Source organism: Ursus arctos, unplaced genomic scaffold, assembly GCF_023065955.2.
Source record: "Ursus arctos isolate Adak ecotype North America unplaced genomic scaffold, UrsArc2.0 scaffold_22, whole genome shotgun sequence".
Lineage (NCBI taxonomy): Eukaryota > Metazoa > Chordata > Mammalia > Carnivora > Ursidae > Ursus > Ursus arctos.
Window position 1 is genome coordinate 10,199,070 of NW_026622897.1, and position 25,104 is coordinate 10,224,173.

The 25,104-nt window shown below is 51.8% G+C and overlaps 1 protein-coding gene and 1 long non-coding RNA gene across 4 annotated transcripts in view; one reads left to right on the top strand and one right to left on the bottom strand.

Moving 5' to 3' along the window:
- The window catches only part of ZBTB16 (zinc finger and BTB domain containing 16), a 178,847-nt gene that overhangs the window by 6,190 nt on the left and 147,553 nt on the right, over positions 1–25,104 (top strand). The window lies entirely within an intron of this gene.
- On the bottom strand, positions 1,596–24,546 carry LOC130544535 (uncharacterized). Its single transcript, XR_008960889.1, has 2 exons — positions 1,943–24,546; positions 1,596–1,806 (listed from the first exon to the last, which is right to left on the bottom strand). It is a non-coding gene; the product is annotated as an uncharacterized LOC130544535 (long non-coding RNA).

The window sequence follows — 25,104 nt, forward strand, 5'->3', positions numbered from 1 at the left end:
GGTGGGTTTAGCTTTTACTTGGATCTGTTGTAATGATGTGTCATTTTACCCTCTGGTCCCTGGGTCAGGTGAACGGTGTCAGCAAGGCTGCTTTCGCTGTCATCCACGATGATATTTGCTGCACACCCTCTCGCCTGCCGTTTTGCCAATCTTGGGTGTACTGTGCCCTTAGCAGCCCTCTTCCTCCACCTGCTCCTCTGTTGCTGGTTCAGGTACCGGAGAGGGGGTGTGAGTGAGAGGGTGTGGGGGCCGGAGAGGCACCTGGAGGTCGGCTGATCACCTCAAACCCGGCTGGAATCTGCTCCGGCACTGTCTGATCAGTGGCTCTGAGGCTGACTTTGTGGAAAGTGCCGCTGAGCTAAATGCAGCCGAATTTTTCCAGCGGGTGCGAAAAATAACCGCCAGCGAGGTGTGTCTTCTTGATGCTCGTGCCACTCGGAAATAGACCGAGGATGTGTTTGTTTTTGCTCAGACTTTCCTAAAGAGGAAACCCCCCTCCCCAAACTGGACCGGATAGATCTACCGTCTGCTCCGGATGTGAATTCTTTCAGATATGTGCCGTGAGAAATGGGCTATGGTGGAAAGTAATTTTATTTCTGGCTCTCCTCCGGTCCTGGTTGCTTCTGTACCTGGGTGGGCTCCAGAAGATACCACCCTCCCAGCAGGTCCAGGCTCCCATTCTGTGGGACCCTCTGTCCTCTGGGGAGAGGCGGAGGCCTGGCTGTGTTACATTCACTGGAGATGGGCCATGCAACTAGCCACATCTCTCCGTGGGAGCTTGGGATCCTCACATAATCTTTCTGAGCTTGTTTTACTCTTTTTAAAATGGAGATGGGGTGCCTGGGTGGTTCGGTGGGTTAAGCGTCCGATTCTTGATCTCGGGGTCACGAGTTCAAGCCCTGTGTGGGGCTCCACGCTGGGTATGGAGCCTACTTAAAAAATTTTTTTAAATGGAGGTGGTCTGTTGAGTGTTGTGTTGAATTGATGAAGTCACATCTAGAAATCCCTAGGGCAGTGAGCGAGTGACACATTGTAAGCATGCAGGTGATGACGGACCCTTTGGTCTCCCATTCTGTTTGGGTCTCTGCATGGCCTCCCTACACTCTGAATTCTAGAGTGTGGCGTCCACAGTGCTGCCTTACCCCCGGGGCCGTGCTGGCCGTGAGGCGGTGCGGAGAATGTCCCTGTCCCTGGGCGCTTATGACGGGGAGGTACTGGTCCAGGGATCCTCGGCTGTGGGCTGCTAACATGGCAAATGTGCTTTGGACTGAGGGTGGAAAGTAAGCTGTTGCAGCCCAAGAAACCAGAGCCTAGGGCAGCGCCGTGGGCAGAAAGCTGTGGGGACTCGAGAAATCAAGGAAGGGAGATGATGTTCGTGTGGCTGCCCCCTGGCTCCTGGTCAGATGCACTTTGTGGGAGGCTTTTGCCCTGTCCCTCAAAACTCCTAATTCCGGTTCTTCTCTGTACCTCCCCGCACATGCCAACCAGTAGCACAAACAAGAGGGCAAGACCAAACAATCAGGGGGGATGTTGGTGTCAGGATGCTGTGCAGCTGGCTGTAACGCAGCAGCGATGAATGTGAGAAAACAACAAGCTACAGGTTTCGTTTTATTTTACTTTGAAGCCACAGACTAAAGCGTTGCTGAAGGTTAAGTACCCAGTCGTTCTTGTTGCCCGGATCCTTGGGGAACAGAAGGGCATGGAGAGGGGAGAGGGGGAGAGGCTTGGGAGGCGGCATAGGTGGGAGAGTTCGGTCTGAATCCCGTCACTAGGTTGCCTCGTCCCAGGCAAGAGAGAGAGCCTGAGCTGCAGACAGAATAGAATAGCCAGGCGGTGCTCCCCGCGGTGCTCGGCAGGAAAGTACAGGCAGCATCCCCTGTAGCTGGACCCATGGAAAGACAAGACAGAGGCTCCTGGGGTAAATTAAATGGGGCTCCCTTACCTGAAGGATCCAGAAGGTCCGCAGACCCGAAAGACTAGCAGCGTTCCACAGGCAGATGCGGGAGCCCGCTCTGGGCGCCAGAGCCTTCTTCAGGTGCTCCCAGCGTGGGGGACAGTATCTGAGGGAGGGAGGGTCACAGCAGGCATCCGGAGAGTTGGACTCTCCTTCTCTAGGTTCACCCCTCCCTGTCTCTCTCTGTCTCTGCGAGACTGGAGCTTTTCTGCACGTAGGCTTATCTGGATCTGACAAGCTAGGGATGAGCTGGGGACCCGCTTCCCTGAGCCTGGTGCGCCTTCCCCTTCTCAGAGTCATACACACAGGTTGTCGAGGTGACAGCGGACGGTGTGATTGGTTCAGCTGTGAGCACAGTCCTCGTTTCTAGCCCTCAGTCTCCCCAGGCTCGCACAGCCCCGTCTGAAGACGGTTTGGAATGGAGTGCTGTGGAACCTGCGCCGAGTCTGTTCCCCCCGGGGGCCTCTGGATCTTCTCCAGCAGACCCATAGCCCGGCGACGGCGTGTATCCCGCGCACACACAGTAGGAACTCTTGCCTGGTTCTTGAAGGGATGCTCGGGAAACACAAGGAATGATCTCAGCCAGCTCTCCGGACCCACGTGTGCAGCCCTTCCCAGAGGCTCCTTGGGGCCAGCTCTAGGGTGCACGAGCCACATAGTTGAGATGGCAGATTTCTGCCTGGCTCTTGGCCTCGGTCTCTCTCAGGTGGCCGCTGCTCCCTCTCTTCAGTGGCTGACCACGTAGAAGGCCGGCAGCTGTTGACCTTGGTTTTGGCCACTTTGGGGAGCTTAGCAGTTGCCCTTACTCTTGGTCGCCTTTCATCGTTGTGCCGGCTTTAGGCTCCTCTGAGGTCAAACCCAGCTCTGCGGGGAGAGTGTGCTGTGTAGTCATGACAGCAACAGCAGTAATATTAACAGTGCCTTTGATCAGTGGTCGCGCTTTCTTCTTTGCCAAGCACTTTTCATGACTTTCTCTGTCTCTCCACCCCGCAGGCTCCCCGAAGCAGGTCCAGGTCCATCATGCCCTACCCGTAAATATGAAGTCTGAGAAGCTCTGAAAGCTAAAAGGTTTTGTGCAACTCATTTAGTGGCAAAACCTGATCTGAACTGATGGAAGGCTATATTTATCCTGCCTATTTTGAATATTCATATGTTTTGCTACAAAAATATTAATGTGTTTGATTACAGAGTGCTTCCCTAGACTCCTCCGGGACTGGCAGACACTTGTGGGCCCCCTTGTACCTTTCTAGAATCCGAACAGTTTGGATTTCTGAAGTACCCAAGGGTTTTGGATCCGGGATCGTGGACCATTTTCAGCCCCACCTTGCAGACAAGGAAAAGGAGCTTTGGAGCCAGTGAGTGACTTGCCCAAGGTCACATAGCTATAAATGGAGAGGGTCAGGAGCCCAGCTCCCCTTCTGCTGCCCAGTCTTGCGTGCGCTGTGTCAGGCCATATAAGCACATGGACATGGCCATTCTGGGGCTGATCCATCTGACCTAGTCTTTGGGTGCCAACACCATCCCTCCGTTACCACCATCAGAGGCCACAGCCATCTTCCTTGACGTCAATCCTAAAGGTCAGGTGGAGCCCGACTTCTCTGAGGAGCTATTTGTGGCTATTCTGTCATTCACAGATTTGCCCAAATCCTTTCTGAATCCATTTCTATTTCCAGGAAGTGTCCTTTTGGGGGTGATGAATGACTTACGTTTATCACCTCCTGGACTCCTGGAAATCTGGCCTTTGGAGAGCTTGTTAGTTGTGAAGTTGGGAAGATGGCAGGAGGCTCTGTGGTGTTTGCTGTGCCCAGCTGGGGTGGAGGCCAGGCCTCTAGACTCTGCTGTGTGGTTTTTAGCTCCTTGACCATTGTTGGGCTCTTTTTCCTTCAGAGCTTAATTCCTTCCTTCCTAAAACAAGGATGAGCTGTTTCTCCATTGTTGAGCTCTTTAAGAAGTTCCCTTAACCCCTTGTGCACTCACTTCCATCTTCGTGAGGTCCTTTTGGCTAATGGCATTTTGCTGTCTTGGATTGGCAGTCAGCCAGCTAAAATAGGGGTCCCTCTGGTTTGTTCCTGTCTGCTCTGACTTCATTTTTTTAATACTTACAGAGTCAGCTGGGCTCTAGACTGAACTCTGGGACATTTCGAAGATGATTTCTTTTATTTTCTTTCCAGTGGAGGGAAGTGGCCCATTCTTTCATCTCAGTGAGAAAAGTCCCATTTTAATTTGCTGTCACTATTGGATGGAGCTGCTAATTGCTGGAGGGAGAGAGGAAGGAAGAACGCTTCAGCTCAGCGACACGTTCGCCTCCTGCTTGTTCTAGGAACTCTATTTATGAATCTTTAAAATAGTGATTATCCTAAACTGTTAAAATCAAACTCCATTCACAACTCTTTCATTTCTTGCTAATTCAGGGGAAAAACATTTCCAATCACTTTAATTTTTTTTAAATTAATGACTTTAAAACAAGTCCGGCTGAGAGACATAAGAATCTTGCTAAATGAACACAGGCGTGCCTCAGTGTGCCCCTTGAAGGGTTCCTGCATTTTCCCCGTAACGGAAGGCTTTCTTAAAGGTTCTGTTTCGGTGGCTTTATGTGGAAGCCCTGACTCGATGGCAGTTATTTTGGTAGAAAGAAAAATTCACCTGGCATCCTCACTGCCCCACCTCTGATGTTTTCCATGTAGTAAATGTGCATTTCGAGCAAGTTAGACGATCTGGGCAAGAATCCTGATTTTACCACTCACCAGCTGTGTGACTGTGGTTGTGTTTCTTAACCTCTCTGTGCCCGTTTTCTCCTTGGTAAAATGGACATAATAACAGTACCTACTCACCGGGTTGTTCCAAGGATTAATTAGCAAATGTTTGTCAGGTGCAAGGAATGGTGAAACAGCAAATGCTCCGTGTGTGTTCGCTGTTGTATTTTTATGGCTCTTGTTGTGAAATGGCACACTGGTGGTGCAGGGTGAGAAACGCGTTCCTTTTGGTCCAGGGCCTGCTTTCCCCCAGAGGCCTTAGTTCATACGACAGCGTATGGGACCGATACACCCTGAGCACCTGCAATCCCCACCCCCCAACCCCCCCAGAAGCTGATCTCTTGTACCCTGGTGGCCAAGGTACTCTTTGTCCCATTGACCCGCGGCCTGATGAGTCATTCCAGTTCTCATTTAAATTTAGCTGGGCAGCGCTCCACCGTCATCAGTTCCAAATGCCGAGCAGGCTCACCCAGTGTCCAATAGCCCGTGCCTGTGGCCAGGCAAGCAAATCACTGTGGTGGACACAGAGGTGAGGAGCACAGCCCCAGCTTATGGAGGGAAGTCTGGGCTTTAGGCGGGTGGGCGTTCCAGAGCTCCTTCCCTGTCCTGTTGTCCCCCCCACCACCCAATGCGAGATGCTGCAAACGGTGGTGGATTTGCAAAAGCGTTTTCAGTGCTTGGTACATGATGGGTTCTGTGCTAAGTGCATTCAGAGTCAGACTGTCCTCACACGCTCTGGCCACCCTGTAAGGGGAATAGTAGTTGCAAATTCCCTGATGTGCAGAGTGAAGCATGAGAGGTTAACACACTTGTCCACGCTAAGACTGTGAAGGGGGGGTGCCAGGGTTCGTGCTCAGGTCTTTGGGCCCCATGTTCATTGTGTTTCCCATAATGCCCTGTTTGGACCTTCGGGCCTGGATGGAATCAGAAGGGAAGGGAGCATATAGGAAGGGCCAGTTCCGTGTTTCCTGCAGCCGGCGGCCAGGAGGCTCATCGCTTGGTTCCCTCTGGCCTCCTGGTCTCCTCCGATGGCTCGAGAGGAGGAAAGTAGGGAGGGGGCTGCTTATTTCAGAGGGTTCAAGTCTTTGGGGGTCAGGGCATCAGAAGTCCCGGGAGCACTGCATCATACCACATCATCTCTTATCAACACAGAGAGACCAGCTTCTAGCGATAGGGGCCTTTTATGCTGACTCAAAAAAGAAAAAAAAAAAAAAAAAGAGAAAAGGAGAGAGAAAAAGAAGCCCACTTACAAAAATAAAAATCCCTTGCTGTTAATTTCATGCCAGCATAATCAGAAATCCCCCTTTCTACTGTCTCCCCTTAAAAGCCCCGGTGTCCTCATTATGCTGGCTCAGTCTGGAAAAACCATGGTTGGGTTTTGCCGACGTGAGGCTTATCCCTGCAGCTGCAAGGGAGGGATCCAGTACTTTATTGTCAGGATGGAAACTTCGGCTGAAAACTCGCCCAAACCTGCTCCGTTCTAAGTTCCCAGCTCACTTTCGACTCTGTCCTCAAGCCCCGATTTCCTTCAGCAGGAACGGACTGTGTTCAGCTTTGCAGTAGGAAGAAGCCGAGTTAGCACGGAGAACTTCCTGCAACAGTGGGGGCATCACTGGCAAAGTTATTAGGAGACTCAGCCACAGAATTTATGATGAAGAGGAGAAATTGTGGGCCAGTTGGACGTGGTTTTTGGCATTCTCCCCTCTTTGGGGCCATTTTTATTTATGCCTTTTACAAATTTATTTATCTATTTAATTCATCTCTGCACCCAACATGGGGCTTGAAGTCATGACCCTGAGATCAAGAGTCACATGCTCTTCTGACTGACTGAGCCAGCCAGGAGCCCCTTTGGGCCATTTGGATTCCCCAGAAATGTTAAGTAAGGACTTGGGCACGGACACAAACCACCACCAGCAGGTGTGTCAGGAGCAAGACAGACAGACCGCCAGACCGTTGTCTTTGTAGGGGGCGAGGTGTGCAGTGCGGGGGCACAAAGACTGATGTCAGACAGACGTGGGTGCGAATGCTGGTGCTACATTGTGAATCTGTGCAAATGCCTCCACCTGTCCTGCCTCTCCTGTGAAGGGAGCTTCACCCCTTACCTCTCCACGTGGTTTAAAGAAGTTAGATGAGGTAGCAGGTAACTTAAGCCCACAGCAGGGACTCCCATGTGAGGCCGCCTCCTGGCTTCCTGCTTCTTTTGTGACCCCAGCCTGACGAGGGGGCCGCTCGCTCGCCGAGCCCCCTGCCACCCTCGCCCGGTGTCGCTCTCTAAGTGGATTAGCCGTGCGTTGTGATCTTAATGCCATTAGGCCTGTTGGCACAACCCTCCTTGCCATAGTGAGAAGCAGATGTGGCCGGCGGTAATGGCCCTCGGTGATCCGTCAGGCCTGGAGTGCTGGGGGAAACATTAGTAGTGTTAATTTGGGGGAGTCTTTTATGGTAGTTGGGAGAAATGCGGAGGGTTTGTTTGAAATGTATTTATTTAAGCCGGTGAGTGGGTTCGATGCTGTCGAGTCGGGTCTACCGTAGCTACCCCCCCTTTAAATAAGGCCCCTCCCCAGCGCCAAAGCCCCGGCCTGATTACTTCCAGAGTCGGAGAGACAACTTAGCAGGCTCTTGTTCCTTGCCGATGGACCTTATTAGTAGCACCTGGCATCATAACCCACTAATGGGAACCAGTGCTCTCCTCCTGCGTGGCCGGTGACAAGTAGCCCTGTCGGCCGGAGCTCGCCGTGCGAGGAAGTTCCTATTAGCTTTATGGTCAGGAGAACTTGTCCTGTTCAGGAAATGAATGTTGCCTCTAAAGGTCCGCGGCCCTGACCCTGGCGGCGTAACCTGTGCGGGCCGCTCAGGATGCTTGGGATTTCAGCCCCTCTCTGGTTCTTGTCATATGTAAAGAGGGAATCATTGTGGTATGTTGCAGCCTTGAACTTTTGATTTATTCAGTGAGGATGACTTAACCATTTCTGTGCCTGGATGGCGGGGTGGTGCCAGAGCTGAGCGTGTGCCTAGATGTGTGTGTATGTGTCTGTGGGTGGGGGGAGGAGAGACCCCCACGTGCCAACAGGGTCTGTCTGTCCGGGGGAAGGGTGGGTTTCAGGGATGATGATTTGCTGGGTTGCATTCCTGCAGTATCAGAAGTTTCTGGACTCCTTGGCCGCAGAATGGTAGGCAGCTGGGAACCTAGGTTTGAATTCAGCCTCGGCTCATAGAAGCTCCATGGCTCCGGCGAGATACGCAACTGCCCTCTTCCTCCTCTCTGGGAGGAAGTTCTTTTTTTTTTTTTTTTAAATTAATTAATTTATTTTTAATGTTTTTTTATTACATTATGTTAGTCACCATACAGTACATCCCTGGTTTCTATACACGAATAATGAGACTGAAGAAAGAGAAATTAGGGAATCCATCCCATTTACAATAGCACCAAAAACCATACATTACCTTGGAATTAACTTAACCAAAGACGTAAAGGATCTATATTCTAGAAACTATAAATCACTCTTGAAAGACATTGAGGAAGACACAAAAAGATGGAAAAATATTCCATGCTCATGGATCGGAAGAATTAACATAGTTAAAATGTCCATGCTACCCAGAGCAATCTACACTTTCAATGCTATCCCGATCAAAATACTGATGACATTTTTCAAGGAACTGGGAGGAAGTTCTAATGTGGATTTCACGCTGCTGCTGTGATATTATCCATAGGAGGAGGCATTTGGAATACAGAGCCCAGGGGCAGGCACGTGGCTTGGTCTGCAGCCCTCACTGAAAGGATATGTCTCTTTCTTTTCTTTGTTTTCTTTTTCTTTCTTTCTTTCTTTCTTTCTTTCTTTCTTTCTTTCTTTCTTTCTTTCTTTCTTTCTTTCTTTCTTCTTTCTCATCGTAACATTATTCTAAGAAATTCTGAAAAGAATGGCCTAGCCCTTTTTTCCGTTTAACGGATCGAGACTTTCTTCCTCATCAGAGCCTTAGAATCAAAGAAAAGCTACTACTTAGTTGTTCCTCCTCCTTCTTCTGCCTGCGAGTAATGTTTGTAAATGTGATTTTTGTGGAGAAAAGCAGCGTTTGGCCTTGTTCTGGGGGGAAGCTTTGGCCTGACTCTTTGAGAAGGATGTTTGTGAGCTGTCCGGCAAATGGATGCTTACTTCTTGCCTTTGCCACTGTTGCTGCGTGAAAGGCCCCTGGTGACAAAGGAGCAAACTACACTCAAAGGCACAACCCAAGGAGTCTGGCCTCTGAAGATGATGGGCCTGGGGTGGGGCGGGGCGGGGGGGCTTGGAGATGATGCCTCCTTTTGGAACTTTAAAACAAATCTGTCCATCTGTCTCTGGCATCACTGACAGCAGTTCAAGGAAAAATTAAAAAAAAAGTTCTTATCCAGTTGGCAGGCTGGGTGCAGAGAGAAAGGACAGGAGTGGTCAGTGCGTCGAGGCAGCTGACCTGGAGTTTTGGAGGTGAGACAGTGGCCGGATTCCTCGTGCCCACAGGAGGCAAGTTCTCCCCTCCACCCTCTCCGTGAGAAACTGTGCCCGTCTCAAATGAATCGCGGCTCCTAACCCCTCTCAGAGCAGGTGAAAGCCGCTACGAAGGCGTTCGTGGAGTAGGGATGGGAAGTGTTCAGTGCAGAAGTTGAATCGTGACAGTTGTCCCCTAAATGCTCTGCTAAATTAAGGATCTGCTAACATTTGCAAGTCTACCTCCCTACATACCCCCACCCCCGTCCCCTTGGCAGAAGGGATGAAGATGGGACCTAAAAACAATGTGAAGTGCTGCTAAATCTAGTGACTCTAAAAACATTTTTCTTCCCTTGACGTTGAGTGTGGAAACCAGGGCTGGGCTTGTAAAGCGCCACAGACCGGTTTGGGGCCCGCGTGCCTGGCCCCTTTCCTCAATTTCTAGCACAATGGTTTTTACTGCCACCTCTCCCCCTCCTTCCCCCCTTCATAATTATCCACTATTTTACGTTTTGTGTCCTGACAGCCACAAGAGTGGTTTTTGTTTTTTGAGCTGGGTAAGCTGCTAAATATTCCCCAGCAGCCAGATTCAATGGCTTGGGGGCTAGCGGGGATAGGCCAAACCTTGGCATCCCCTGTTGCAAAAGTGAAAAATATTTCTGTTTGCAGTTAATTTTAGTGCGAGCAGATCATGTTAACTGGATGTAATTGCTTGCAGATCTGGCCGAGGGTTTTGTGTGTTGAGATGAAGGGTTTGGTAAGTGCTCACTTCCTGTGTAAACTAGGCTCTTCCATTCAGTCTTTCATGCTGGCCAGCCCTGGATTCTGTCATCCTCCCGCCCCCCCCCCCCCCAGCCTGCAGCCTGGTGTGAGAAGCAGCTCGTTCTGTCCCTCTGAATGCAAGTCTTTTGTCACTTGGAGCCACTCACCTCTTGGTTCTTGATGTGAGTTTGCCCTTAAAATAATGAGAAAGGTTTGAAAGGATGCCACCTGGCCCTGCTTCTTGCCACGCAGAGCCTCATCTGCAGAGCCCAGGCGGAGGGATTGTCTCCTGGTCATGTGGATTGTTTCTTGGGACCCAGAACTCCTGGTTTTCTGTGGATTTTTTTTTCCCTCCACCCTCTGACCCCACTCCCACCTTGGTGAATACCATTCTCTCCCTTTCTGAACTGAGCTTATTCTGATGGGTCTGAAATCCTAGAAAAATGAAGTGTCTGTTGCAAGGAGGCGAAGGCCGTGGTCACAGAAAGGAGTTCTATTAGAAAGACAGGAAGCCACCAAGCAGGTCGGACCCCCCCCCCACACACCTGCCCCTCCCTGCAAGAAAGCGGGAGGAGAATCCATCCAGAGAAACTTCTCCAAGTTCCTGCGGTTTCCAGGGTTGGAACCTAGGAAAAGCCTTAAGATTCATGTTCTCCTAAATTCCGATTTTGTCCTGTGGCCAGTCCCACATTCTTAGTGCTATTTGCATAAGAGGTTGCTGTTTATCTTCCTGTATCAACTCCACTGATAACCCCTGTGGTCTGTTTAACAATATATGAGGAGTAGATTACTTGATAAATGCCAGTTTTCCCAATAGGCAAAGATAAAGTGTCGGGGTCAGGGTGAGGGGTGGTGTGTGAGGAAGGAGGGACCAGGTGGGGAGCCAAGACCCTCTTTCAGATCGGGATGGAGATGTGTGAAAGCACCTGATGGAAGACAGCTGCACGTATCACACGGTCTGTCGGCTTCCTGCCCTCACCTGCTTTCCTCCTTCATGTGGACGCGCAGAGTCTCTGAGAACATTCCATTGAGTGCGCTGCTGTTGTCTGTGTTAATGCAAGAGAGGAAAGGGTGTAGGTAGTTTTTGCTTCTGTGGTTCACAGCCTTTCCTCCCCTAACCCTTTCTCAGTTCCACACGTTGTCGGCTGGTAAGTACTTTTTGCTCGCTGACAGTGTAAGCCTGAAATCTTTAACGGGTGGATTTTTCCCACCTGCCCTGCATTTGCTTCTTCAAACCAGGTGCTTGGTTCTGGAAGAGGCTAGGTGAAAAGCAAACTTCTGACCCCATCACCTAGTCAATAAGCTGCCTGAGAATCAAACAAAAGAGTTTGGGCTGGCTGCTAAAGCTAGGAACCCAACTGATAGCTTTGTTTTGATGTCCTTGCAATGTTTGCAGATCGGGGAGGGGGTTGTTCAGAGCAGGGGGTGTCTGCTGGGACAGACATACCGGGAAGTTGAAAGGCCTAGCACAAAGTCCGAGAGGTGCTGAAGATAGTGAACCAGAGCCCAGGAATTGGGGGGCACGGGGTGGGGTTTCCTTACTCGAGGAAGAGGCTTTGCGGGAGGTGGTCGGAGGTGGTGTTTTCTCAGGACAGCGTGGAAGGATGGGAAGAGCAGAGGCTTTAGAGTGAGGTATCCTGGATGAGAATCGAGGCTCCAGAATTTACTGTGTTCCTTGACCAAGTTAATTAGGCCTTCTGAGCCCACATTTCTGTGTTCTGTAAAAAGCGAGACCAACACCTTTTAGTGGTTATGTGGATGAAATGTGTCGAGTGCGCACAGTGGAGGTGCTTCGTAAATGGGCCCTGCTGTGCTGTGAACTGAGCCCTCGAAGCCCGCTGTTTTGGCCCAGGCGAGAAACTCTGGAAGGAACCAGTGAAATGTTTTGGGCACCGTTGGATTGATGACGCTACTAACCCCGTGCTGGCAGCCTGCAGACCAAGTCATGGGTGAACCATGCCGGTGCATGATGGATTGGAAGGTCTCCATTCGGGAAGTGTGGTTGCTTTCCTGAAGAAGCCTGCATACCTAAAAAGTGATCACTTAATCCCGTGATGAGGCCCCAGACGCAAACACTTCAGAAATCTTCCTTGGGAACCCTTGCCAGGATCTGTGCCACATTCTCTTGCCTTGCCCTTTGGGAGGGTAGATTTGACTTTTGGAAATGGTCAAAATAATTGACCGATCTGGTGAATATAGTCGAGTGATGACATTGGATGACTGTGTCTGATTCCGAAGGTAGATTCTGGAAAGAACGCGCCCAGTGTGCGTGTCAGCTCAGCCTCAGGGTGAATGTTGGCCTCACTTCTTAGGTGGGAGGTGAACGTGGCCAAGGGGCTGGTGATTTAGTGATTTCCAGCCGCCGCCACTGATCGCCTCGGCCTGGAGCAGATCCTCTTATTGCTGTAGTGTTTCTGCCTTTGTGGTTAGACCTCCTGTGAGTTTGGGGTCCCAAGAGGCACTTCTCTGGTTAAGAAAATCTGCTACCATCAGGAGGTGTAGCTTGGGGTCAGAATGAATGCGTTGAGTTTTGACACTCTAAGGGAGGAGGCATGGAGGCCTGGAGGCCCGAGTTTACACCTGACCTGTTTTCTTGGGAAGGTTCCAGAAGGTTAAAGTAACTTGTGCAGTAAACCCCAGCCCAGCACCTGGCCCATCGTCAGCATGTAAAAGTCCTGTGTGCCCTGAATAACCGTGAGTGGAGGCACGTGTTTGCCCTTCCTGTCGTGAGGGCCACCGCTGGGCCCTCAGGAGAGCTCATGCTCACCTTGGGATTGTCTGTGGGACCCAGGTCTTTCGTGACCTGGCCGTGCAGAGGCCTGGGGTTTAGTCCCTCAGCCGCTCCCTCTCTCTCTGCATTATTTATAGTAAACCATATTAGAACAGAGTGTTAAAGAGGAAGGATGAGTCATCCCCATTGAAACCATTGACGACATAAATGAAAGCAAAACGCTTACTATGTGTTTTGCACAGTATTTAAGGCCAGGTTGTGCTAATTTGAACACTCCCAAACGGGATCTGTGAAAATATACATATGTGGGAAAAAATTCGGGTTTAACTGGAAGTTATTTATTGACCGACCATTTCAGTATCTGCTTTCTCCCTTTATTTACTTCAGAACCATATTCAAATCATGGCTGTCATCCTTCCTAAGGAGGGCGAATGACTGGCTGAGTCACTCGCTATGGTTTCTTCTCTCTCTTTCTGAGGGTTGAGGAACAGTGCAAAGGGGTGTCTGAGGGTCCCTGTCTTCGTCCTTCTTCTTGCCAGCTGTTGAGGAAGGTACTCTTAGCACTCCACCTGCCGTGCAGGTGTGCGTCCTTAAGGACACCAAGGATCATAGAATTATGTTAGAGCTGGAAGGGCTCATAGGATCATTTATGACAACATGCTCATTTAGGGCAGGATAAGTGGAGGTCCAGAGAGGCTCTGTGATTTGTCCAAGGCCACACAGCAAGCTAGTGGCAAAACCAGGACTGGAAGCCATGTCTTTCATGCCCTGTCTCCTCTAATCCTTCCTTTACCACAAATTTGCCTACAACTACACGGGTCTGCTCCCTGTTTCCACCAAGGAGGAGGTGAGAGTAGGATCTGACTTGAGAGCAGTTTCAAATCTTTGGATATGAGCGGTGCTGGGTGGATTTTGGCCTGGTGACTTGTCTCTTACTCATTAACCTGTTTGATGCCTAGATGAGTAAATTAATATACAATGAGTTCTTTAGATTTATAGGTGATGTACTGTGTTAGGGTTTTTTTTGTTTTTTGTTTTTTTTTTTAAGATCTTATTTGTGAGAGAGAAAGAGACCAAGCACAAGCAGGGGGAATGGCAGAGAGAGAGGGAGAAGCAGACTCTCCACTGAGCAGGAAGCCCAACTTGGGGCTCGACCCCAGGACCCTGGGATCATGACCTGAGCTGAAGGCAGATGCTTGACCGACTGAGCCACCCAGGCGCCCCTGTGTTTGGGGTTTTAAGATACAAAGATTAATAAGATACGGGACTTCCCCTTGAGGAACTTATAATTTGAGCAGAGGAATTAAAATATTTTAAATGTGTATGTGTGTGTATGATAGAAAGTGGGAAGTGGAAAGATTATATAGATAACTAGAAAAAGCACAAGGAAATTTAGAGACGAAATGCCTTCCACCAGGAAGGATTCACTTACTGTGCGCCGGGCACTAGACTCAGCCCTGGGAATTCCATGCTGAGCAACCCCTGCCCTGTGGGCTTTCCTAACGGAGGAGAGCTCTTTAGCTGGCAGTCTTGTGAAAAGCTATGAAATTGCGATTGTGATAAGTGCTTGGATTCCTGATAAAGTAACTTCCTTCGGCTGAAAGGGGGGCGATTGGACTGGAATGGTAGGTTGGGGTCTGATGGAGGTGCTGTGAATGCCAGGCCAGGGAGGAGAGAAGGCAGCAGAGCACGGAGGAGTGGAGAGAGCACGGGCAGACCAGGGTGCAGATTGTCACGATACCATGCGCACACCATGCGATCTTGGCTGCATGCCTAAAGCGCTGCGACCTGGGGTCTCCTTGTCCCTCCAGTGGGGCTGTTGTGTGGGACAGCACGTGGGGTAGCCTGAGGATTTCAGATAATGCACTGAACACATCCCGCACAGTGCCTGGAATGGGGTAGTTGCTCAATGAAGGTAGCGGTTAGTTTCGTGACTTTATTCTGGGGCAGTTGGGAGCCTGGGAAGGCCTTTGAGGAAGAGCGTGACATGGTATCGGCCACTGAGCCTGGATCCCGCTGCCCCGTCTCCTTGCCTGCCTTTCACAGCGTGCCCGGAAGGGAGCTCGGAGAGTGATCCGCATGTCCTGCGTCTCGCACCTGGCACTCCACCAAGATTTGATGAAATGACATGAAATGGACCCTTGCCACCTCTCCTCCGCCTTGGTTGGAGGGCCTGGGAGGGGGAGGTGGACTGAGGGGGGCCTTCAGCTGTCACAGTCAAAGGAAGTGACACCGTGAAGCTGGCCAGCCGGACTGTTATCCGTCTTTCTCTGACTCTCTTTTAATAGCAACCTGAATGTGTGAACTCCGACTAACCGTCCCGGACCCCTCTTGCGTCTCTGATAGCAAGCGGGGAGACGGCTATCTCCCTCGGGCCAGTCTCGGCTGTGGTTGTCGCACTACGCAATGTCTGCAAACTGACAGTGGCATGGGGGAGATAAGGACTGGCGTTGTGTAATGAGGGGCATGGTCTGTTTGCCCGAGTGGCTCCTGGCCCCTGGTTAACTGCTAACCTCAACGGAGCGGCGGGCCCTTGCTTGGAAGGGCCGTTCCAGGGCCCCTCGCTGGTTCCACGGATGCCTTTTTGTGGTTGGATAAAGGAAGCTCATGTAGGCCGCCCACAGCGCAGACATGGGCTTGGGCTACGGGTGCTTGGTGGTTTTGTTTTTCTCTTTGTCTTTCTTAAAAAAGAGAAGCTGAAAGGGGGACAGTCTTGCTTGGCACCTACCCCGTAACCCAAAACAGCATGAAACAAAACAGTTCCTAAACGTTAAGTTAAAATTCACCAGGTGGTAGAGATGCCCTCGTTCCTTGCTTGACACCCACTTGTCCCCAGAGGCCAGAGCTTAAAGAGATTGGTCTTGGGGACACTGGGTCTGGCCTGGAAGCTCCTGTCTTGGAACCTCGACCCCACACCAGCTTTTTTAATATCCCAGTCTGTGGCTGGGTGCAGGAAGCAGTGGTGGAAATACATCCTTTGTTGACCTTCTTCCTTCCATCTTCCGCAGACGCTCACTGTCCTTTCAGGATGAATAGGTAAGCCACAGCGCATGCTCCCTGCACGTTAGGGGCGACAGAACCCAGTGCCCTGGCTTCCGGTGTTGCCTTGTCCTGGTGGGGGATGGGCTGGAGGGGACTTGGAGCCCAGCCCCCATTCCGAGGCTCTCATGGGCTCTGTGCCACCTTGCCTCTCCTCGGACCTGGCAGGAGAGGGACGTCACTGTTGGCTGAGCAACTAATTCCGTTTCCAGAGATGCTTAGTGTCCGCCACTAATCCTGCTCTCTGTAGTCACAGACACTCTGCCCCATAGTCCTCCAGACACTTGTAAGGTTGTTACAGGTCTTCCCTAACTCGTCAGCGGTTTTCCCTCTACCACGATTTCAGTCCCTCCCACCATTCTCGCACTCCTCTTTCAGATACTTCCAGATTTGTAAGTTTTATATCCCTGTTTGATCACATCAGGGCAATTATACACAGTGACATAACTAAGTGGGTTTGACCAGTCTGGAGAAGAACCAGACTTTCACCTCCATTGCTCAAGGTGTTACACCTTTATTGATAGGTCTTCCGAGTGTCTCCCTTCTGCCTTTCCCTTGTGTGCTCTTGAGGTTATTTCCCTTGTTCTTGGCTGTCTACTCCCAGAGATTGCAGTGACTTTTTTTTTGTGGGGGGGCCCTGGGGACATGACAGGAATCAGGAATTGGGTGGGAGATGATGTCCCTTTGAATATTCGCTTGAACGGATGGTCATTTGCAGGCCTGCAGGTTGCTCCATGCCCCCTGCAGGGGTCCGGCTCAGGGATGGTCTGGGAAGGGACAGTGGTGATTTAAAAGATTCAGGGTGGTGGCTTATATTGATTTCAGCTTAGCTGACCCTTTAGCTAGAGGTTGCCCTTCCCTCAAAGTAACTAACTCAAAGCAACAGAGAAATGTATAGCATCTCCTTCTTTGCAATAATTATGGCTGGCAAATCCATTATTTAGAAGGATAAGAGCTCCTGGGGGGGAGGCTTTGGAGCCAATGTAGATGTCTGTGGCCAGACTTCATGATTTCCAGGTGGCAGGTGTTAAGGGTTGGGGGTGTTAAAAGGTGAGTGGTAGAAAGGAGTGATGCCGGGGTCAGGAAGGTGGCAGGGGAGCGTCACCCCAGAGCCCTGCCATGTGCAGCCATGCCAGATCAGATGTCCTTCTCCCAGGGGGCCCAAGCTAGCAATCCTGGGAGCAGGCTTCATTGCCCTGGATCTCCTACGAATGTTGCTTTCTGGGTTTAAAATGCAGTGTTTATATCAACGGCTGCTCAGACACATGTCTGATCAACGAAGGGTTAAATCCTTCATTCTCCCTGTAGTCATAAAGCTAGTTGCCCACCTGCCCTCCAGGAGCTGAGTGCCTTCCTCCTCGGTAAGCAGAGTCTGGGGGACCTACTGAAGGATCTGTGAGTGAGGACGCTTGTCCAGATCCTCAACCCCTACCATGATGTTCCTGTTCTGACGCTTTGCAGGTGTTGGCAAGTGAACAGAGTGTTTAGTGACCCCCCTCCACCTCAGGCATTCTTCAGAAGTGATATTTTGGACAAAACCTCTGATAACTTGCTTTATTTGCTGGTTGATCTTAGAATGGGGCCTGTGGCCCACAGTGAACACTACATTTTTATCCTGACCCAGGGCACGTACCTCAAACCAAAGGTTCGGGGAACCTTGATTTATCTTTATGTGATAGAGTCTCTTACTTTTTCTTCTGTTCTATATCTGTTTCATTTAAAAACGTTAACCAGGACCCACTACTAGCTTGCTATCCGTAGTTTGAAGAATGCCCCGATACGGCGTGGGAGGACTTAAGCCTTGGGTATTGAAGAAACATTGAGTAAGCACCTACTGTGTGCTAGGTGGTTTCTAAGTGCTGTGGGGTAGTACAGACCTAGTAGTCAGTCCCCTTGAGCTGACAGTGACACAGTGGTGATACATATGGCTGTGTGTGTATTGGTCTGTGTGCTCAGTTATTACGTAGGGAAGGTACTGGCTGAGCACGGGAGAGGAATGGAACGATTCTGATTGAAGCTTCAGAAGGGCTTCATGGAAGAGGTAGCATTTGGCCAGTCCTTGGAGGATCGCTAGGCTTTGGACTAGCGGAGGCGGGAGCTGTCATTTCCGGCTAGGAGGTGAGCAGAGGTGTGGCTGTGTGTGAGTGGGGTCAGGGGGCCCGCACACAGGGGAGTGTGCTGGAGTGCGGGGATGACCATGACGAGGGCTGGGTCTCGGCAGGAAAAGTAGATGGGGGCCAGGTCACGGAGTGCTTTGAATGTCACACTGGCACTTCTGGGTATTTGTAAAATTGTAGTTGGTTGAAAGTTGGAAAACTGAGATTTTAGTAGGAGACAGATGGTGGGAGGAGGCATTAGAATGCCAGGCTCTCTCTTGTCCTCCAAACTCTTGAGCATTTGGTGGTGGGGCAGTGGGGGGGGGGGGTAAAGAGATTTGCGGGCAGCCTGGATTGGGTGCTTGCTCTTTTTCTGAACTTCTTTCCCACTTTGGGGGACGACAGCTGCCCCGCACAGCCCACTGGTCAGCGACGTTGAATGGGGACATGTCAGACTTGGCATACACCTGTCCTTTTTCACATTCACGCTCTACCCTTTGCAGACATGACGGGGCGGTGCAAACTCAGCCCCGGGGCTTCCGAGGAGCCAGGCCACTGCTTGGCATGAAGCTGGAGAACACGACTTGGAATGAAAGTGCTTTTGTTGTTGGCATTTGCTACCCCCCCCCCTCCCAGCCCAGAGCACCCTGGGATGTCCTTCTCTTTCCCCTTGTCTCCCTGTCCCAGCCAGCCTTCGAGACATCTCAAGTCCAGCTCCTCTGGAAAGCGTGGTCTCCTGCAGCACTGACCGTGCACACTGTTTCCTCATGAACTCTGCCGCCTCATTACTGACCTGTTTGTGTCTCGTCTCCCCAGCTAAAGCAGCAGGGCTGTCTGGGAGGATGGCGGTGGTGGTGCATCCATCCCCTCTCCCTGTCCCGCTCCTGGGTGCTGCCCTGAGCAAGTCCTAGGTACTCCGTGACTCACGGCTAACTGGGCATTGGCTGTGTGCCGAGCACTTCGCTTGCATTGACCCGTTTCCTCACCACCACCCCCCGGGAGATGGGTACTAGGAAAAGGAGTACTTGGGTGCTTACAGATTGGTTCTCCTCAACTTTGGATTTCAGGTTCGTGTGTCCCAAGAAGCTCCTCAGCCCAGTGCAGTCCCTTCCGTCGTAATTGCAGTGACACTGTTCTTTCAAAGGTCGCTTGTGACCTCCTAGTTCTTGAAAGCATTGTACCCTTTTGGACTCCATATTGATCCCCCCTCCCCAGGATTTCCTGAAACTCTCTGGCTAGAGGCAGCGTGACCTGGCCCATGGAGGCCCGTGGGCTCCATGTTTGAATGCCAACGGTGCCTCTTCCTGAGCTGTCCTCACCTGCAAGATGCTGGTTGTTTCTTTTCCTCACTGAGGCCCCCTCAGCCTGTCAGTTGGTGCTGAACGTGACCCTCTGATCCATAATGTGGGTGTTTCCTAAGCAGACATCCCTACCATCCCTCCTCTCTCTCTCCGGTCTCTGCTCGGCAGTCTCGTGGTTTCCGTGATCACCTCTCTCAGGATGACTTCCACCTCTCCACCTCTGGTTTTTGTCTTCTTGGGTTGCACACATTCCTTTCTCACTGCCTGCTGTGTATACCAATCCCGCCAGAAACTAGAACTCGGCGCTCATCGAGCTCAGTCCAACACAGTCCCGCCCGAATCTTCTTCTGTGTCCTCATGTTCTGCTGGAAGCTCTCCGCTCTCTTCTCCAGACCTTGGTGTCCTTTCCTTTGCCTCTCCAGCCCTGTCTCCTCACTCTCACTTAACCGGATAGTTGTCTGTGTTCCAAGCAGCCTTCTAGCAGCACCCGTGACTGTGGCGTCCGAAGCAGGGCTCTGACCGTGTTGCTGTCCAGAACTTCTAGAGAATGAGCTGGAGAATTCCCAGCTTGGTGTTCAGAGCTGTCGCAGATCCTGGATTCCAGCCGCATCTTGGCCCCTCCGCCCTTCTCAGCTTATGCCTTGGGATGTGCACCCGTCAAGGGCAGGCACCGTCTTTATGGCCAAGTTACCATTTCGTCCATTATCCACACGTGGCAGTTCAGTGCGTGTTGCTTCGTTCTTTCCTTCTCTTGCTGTTTCCTTCTCCACGTATCACAGCATGGGCACTGTCCTCACACTTTCTTCGTACATTCTTCCACTTTGCTTCCAGTTGGAAAGAAAGGGTCCTCCCTCCTTTGAACTCCCCTGCCTGAAGAGGTGTAGATAAAACTTGATCTTTCATTAGCGCTGCTTCTGTTTATTTCTTCCCTAAGACACCCCAAGTTTTTGTGGGTGAGATCTGGGTCCTGTTCAGTTACACGGCCACCCACCTTCCACGCCTTCCTGCCCAGAGTCCGGTGCAGTGCCCCGCACGTCGTTAGTGTGTGTGTGCACGGCTTGTTGACTTCGTGAATTGGAGGTCGCGTGCTGGCCCACGGTGCTGCTGGGATGCAGGCGTGGGCTGAGCTCTGCATGTCTGCAGTGCGGCACTCGAGGGTTAATGGCCCGAGCATAGCTGGTGGGAAGGGGGAACAGAACGCAGGCCAAGGCTCACGTTTTATCAAAGCAGAACTATCCTTGTTTTGGAGCTTTTTTCTATTTTCTTTTTTCAGTCTTTTTTTTTTTTTTTGATCAGTGGAGAATTTGTCCTAATTGGCATCTTTATTACGGCAGGAGGAGGCCAGGCAGGCGTGAAGCACTGGGAGAGTGTGAGCACTGTGTGCAGGGAGGCGGCCAGAGGCCTCACACAATGCCTGATTGTGCAGGCGAGGGGATGAATGCACCGCGCCTGTGCTTACCCAATAGGTGACAACGAGCAGGCTAGCAGGGGCCAAGGACCAGGAGCCCCTGCAACCGGATCCTCTTTTCCCTTCCCTCGCCCTACAGTGCTGGGGTCCAGGACCCACCTAGCTGGGCCCCATCCCAGCGAGAAGCAGTCTTTGAGGGAGAGCGCTGCTGGGTGGGGAGGCACGGCCCAAGGGGTGAACATTTGCTGATTCTGCAAGGGGCTCTGTTGTGGCTGCAGAGAAGCTGCGAGGAGCGAATCCTGAGGGCAGGGCCCCCGACAAGGACGCCTCACTGGCACCTGCTCGCGGGTTAGTGCCGTTAGCACACGACTCTATTTACTTCCACGCCACCTCTTCAGTGAGATGGAGAGCCCTTGGAGGGCAGGGACTGTGTCTTTTTCTTTTCTTTATCCCAGTGCCCAACGTGGGAGGCAGCACAGGTGATGATCCATTATGTGTTCGGTGGGGGGCACTGTAGAGGGCTTGTCTGATCCCCAAGACCCAGGGAGGGGATCTGCCCTCTCCAAGCTCCTAGAAAGGGTCCCCTCTCCTACTTGGGCTTGGACAGGGTGGGAGGCACAGGCTGCTGAGTTAGCTGGCGGGAGGCGGTGAGGCTGATGATCTGTGATTGTCAGCATGCTGTGAGTTCTCTGCAGGATTTGTGAACCTGGTACAGGTATGAGCTGGGTCTGGAGATGGGAGGGGCAGGGCGTCTGGGCTGCTGCTCCTCTTTTCTCTCCTCCGGACTTCGCAGGTAAATCCCAAGGTGTTTGGAGTGTAAAGGTCCAGGGGTTTCATAGGCACCTGGATAGCAGGTGCAGGTCTAGAGCTCCACTTGGGGCCTCCCTGGGGCAGCCAGCCAGGCTCAGGGCAGGAAGTGGCTGATTCTGGGTCACTTGGCTGCTCTGGTTTGGTGCTGAGATTGCTCCTGTAATCAAGATCTTAGATCTGGAGGGATATCAGGAGGTGATCTAGTTTAGCTTAACGCTTTCAGGCAAGAGAAGTGGCGTTATTATTCTCACGCCCATTTTGTGGACAAGGAACTGAGGCTCTGGGTAACAGAATGGCTCTCAGGGTGGCTCCTTATGATCTTGTCCTCTGTTCCCTGGTGGGACATACTGTGGATGGCTGTGGGAGAGACACCAGCTCACTAGTGAGCTACATTTTCTGTGGGGTGAGGTCATCTTCATCACTCAGTTGTCTGAGGCCTGAGAGGGTCAGGAAGACCGTCCTTGCTTTCTTCCTAGATGCCTGATGCAGGGCGGTGGTGGGAAGACAGGATTGTCTCCTGAACTTGTGGGTTTCTCTGAGTTGAGGCCTTGGCCTAGTAGGCTCTTGGTGTCTTGGGAAGTAAAGTAGGGATGCCCAGCCTAGCCAGAGAGCTCCTGGTCTCCCCTCCACCATCCCCACTTCACAGAAATGCCTCGACTTTTTGGTGCTGAGAAGAGAGTGCATGTGTGGCCAAGGCCTTGTCTGGGGCTCGTCTGAGGTCTGGATAAGGACTTCTCAATCTGTGGCTTAGAGGCCCAGGCTTTTTGTCCCTCAATCCTGAAAAACTCATTTTAAAGCTTAAAAAAAAAAAAAAAAAAAAAAAGGACTTCATTCTCTGGGATGCTGTGTGGGCCAGCCCGGGGCTGCCTTGGAGAGAGTTTCTGCTTTCCCTGCCTGGCCCGGCCTGTGTGCCCTGTGGCCGCCTGCCCTTGCTCCTGGGATACTAAGATCCCTCCCCAGTTCTCAAATGGTTTCTGCGTTTTTCTGCAGCCTTTTATCTTGGTGGGGAATTTTAGCAAACTGGATATGGCCTTGTTGTTTATTTGATTTCTCCTCCAAGTTCCAGATTTCACCCTCCCCCATTGCTCCCCCACGCCGCCCGGGCGATGGTAGTGAAACCCACAGCGATGGGTGGTCATAACTGCATGCCTGCGGCTACCTGGCTGCCGAGGCTCAGGTAACGAGCTTGGAAGAGAGAACGTTTCACCGTATTCTCACGATAGCTGGTACACGTGAACCCGCAGCCTGGCGCGTGCCAGCTTCTGGAAATGTGGGTGCTCAGTGGCTGTGGGAAGTGGCTGAGCCGACCTGGGGGGTTGGCCCGCGTTCTCCGTAGCTGTGAGCTTGGTTGCCGCTTCTATACTTCTGTGTACCTTCTTATTCTTTCCCCCCACCTTCCCTTCTTTATTTTTCCAGAGCATGTGGCCACACCTAGTGGTGTGACCCAGCTGCCGTGAGCTTCTCTGTCCTCCAGGGCAGTGTCCGGCGGCTGCAGTCAAGGGCGGACGCCGGCCTCTCCTGCCCGCTCCCCTTCTCCTTGTCCAGTTGGCCAGACAAAGAGAAGAAAACCAAATGGCCTCCCCTCCCCCCTCCTAACCCCGTCAAGCCGTGGTGTTGGAGATGATTTTCCTGCAGCCGTTTCAGCCAGTGCTTGAGTGGTTACAAGTCACTGGGACTGACCAGGCCCGTCCAGCCAGCCAGGGCCGTCCTCCTTTTGTCTTCCTGCCCTGCAGTGCCCAGTGTTCACGGGGTGATGGGCCTGAGCAGAGCCTCTGGGGCTCTGTTGACCAGCAGCTCGGCTACAGTAGAGTAGGGGGAGGTCTGGGGGCCGGAGGGCCAGGTCAGACAGGCCTCTTTTATTTACAGTACTCTCTTTCACGGCCCCAGTGAAACAGGAGCCCCGAGAGGCTGCCGTGAAAGGGGACTGTGTTTGTGCATTCAGGCCTTCCAGGGCTTGCTACAAAAGGTGGGGGCGCCCAGAGCACTGAAGGGGCTTTTTGTCATTGCCGGTTTGGCTTGGGGTGGAAGAGGGGGCGAGGGAGTGGGGGCCGCTGCCGGGATTGTGAACGTGTGCGTGTTTAGACGGCTCTCAACCGCTCCTTAAAACTGGGTTTGTGTCTGGGGTTGGCGGGGGGCAGTTTGTCTTGACCCTCTTCTTTTGTTGGAGCAAATGATTCCTTTTTCCCTAATGTGTCTCCCGATGGTCCAGTGGTGCTCACGTGAACTATGGTTGGGGGTAGAGAGGACCTCCTCTCCTCCCTCCCTCTCGTCTCTCCAAAGAGCCGTTTCATGGACAATGACCAGCTTCCTTTGATCCTTAGAGCTGCCTTTCCCTGATTCCTCCTGTCCCCATGGTATCTCTCTGAGACTTAGTTTGGCCGTTTCTCAAATGGGGGCGTGAGAGCACCCACCTCACGGATGGGGTTGTTGTAAGGATTAAGTCAGATAACACGTGGGCTTGCACATAGTTCTTCCCTTTCAAACTGACCAGGCCATGGTACCTTTAAGAGTCGGAAGAGCCAAATTGGGGACCCCGTTTCATAGTGCTCCCAGTCTTCCTTTCACCTTCTCCTGGCTCTTGGGGTTCTTCATACCTGTCCCCCCTCTGGCTCTGTATGATGTGATAAAGGAAAGTGTTCCAGAAGAACAAGGAAAGGATTAAGTTTTGAGGTTGTGGAATATATGGAAACACACATAGACCACACCACACTCAAAAACTGCCCTTTAAAAGATCAGAAACCACCAGTGCCGGCCCCACGTTGGTAAATTCTGACCGGCCCGGCGGTGCGTTCTTTGTAGACCCGCTCTGACTTCCAGTGGCTGAATGCAGTTAGGTGTCCGAGTGTTTTTGCCTCCGCCTTTTAATTATATCTTTGAGATTTTATTTTCAGAACAAAAATCAGGGCCACAGATTAGCAGAGGCACAGGGTGGTTATGTTCAAGCCTATCCTCGAGAGCCCTGGGCCATCGAGAAGCCCTGGGTGTGGTCTGTGTTGTGGGGAAGTGAACAGCTCATGGGTGAGGTTGCTGTTCTCAGCTACAGAGGGGCGTCTTCTTTTCTGACTTTTGTTCTCTGTCTCCCCTCTCTTCCTTACACGTATCACCACTGCTCCCAAGGGACAACCCCTCTCTCCTCCTTGCCCCTGTTTCAGAGAGGTGGTTGGTAATAGCAGGACAAGTAGAAGGAAAAGGACACCTGGAAGGAAATGAGTGAAACCCCTAAATAAGAACAACAGGGTGTTAGTGGTGGAATATTGGCAATGGAGCATTGATGGCGGAGTGTTGATGGTGGACTGTTAGTGGGAGAGTGTTGATGTTGGGGCATTGATGCCGAAGAGTTGATGATGGAGTGTTGGTGGTGGAGCATTGGTGGTGGTGTTGTATTGGTGGTGGAGCGTTGGTGGTGGTGCGTTGTTGGTGGTGGAGTGGTGGTGGTGGAGCGTTGGTGGTGGAGCGTTGGTGGTGGTGTGTTGGTGGTGGTGTTGTGTTGGTGGTGGAGCGTTGGTGGTGGTGTGTTGGTGGTGGTGGTGTGTTGGTGGTGGAGCGGTGGTGGTGGTGTTGTGTTGGTGGTGGAGCGTTGGTGGTGGTGTGTTGGTGGTGGTGTTGTGTTGGTGGTGTTGTGTTAGTGGTATTGTGTTAGTGGTGGTGCGTTGGTGGTGGTGCGTTGGTGTTGCGTTGGTGGTGTTACGTTGTTGGTGGTGTTTTGTTGGTGGTGTTGTGTTGGTGGTGTTGTGTTAGTGGTGGAGCGTTGGTGGTGGTGCGTTGGTGGTGGTGCGTTGGTGGTGGAGCG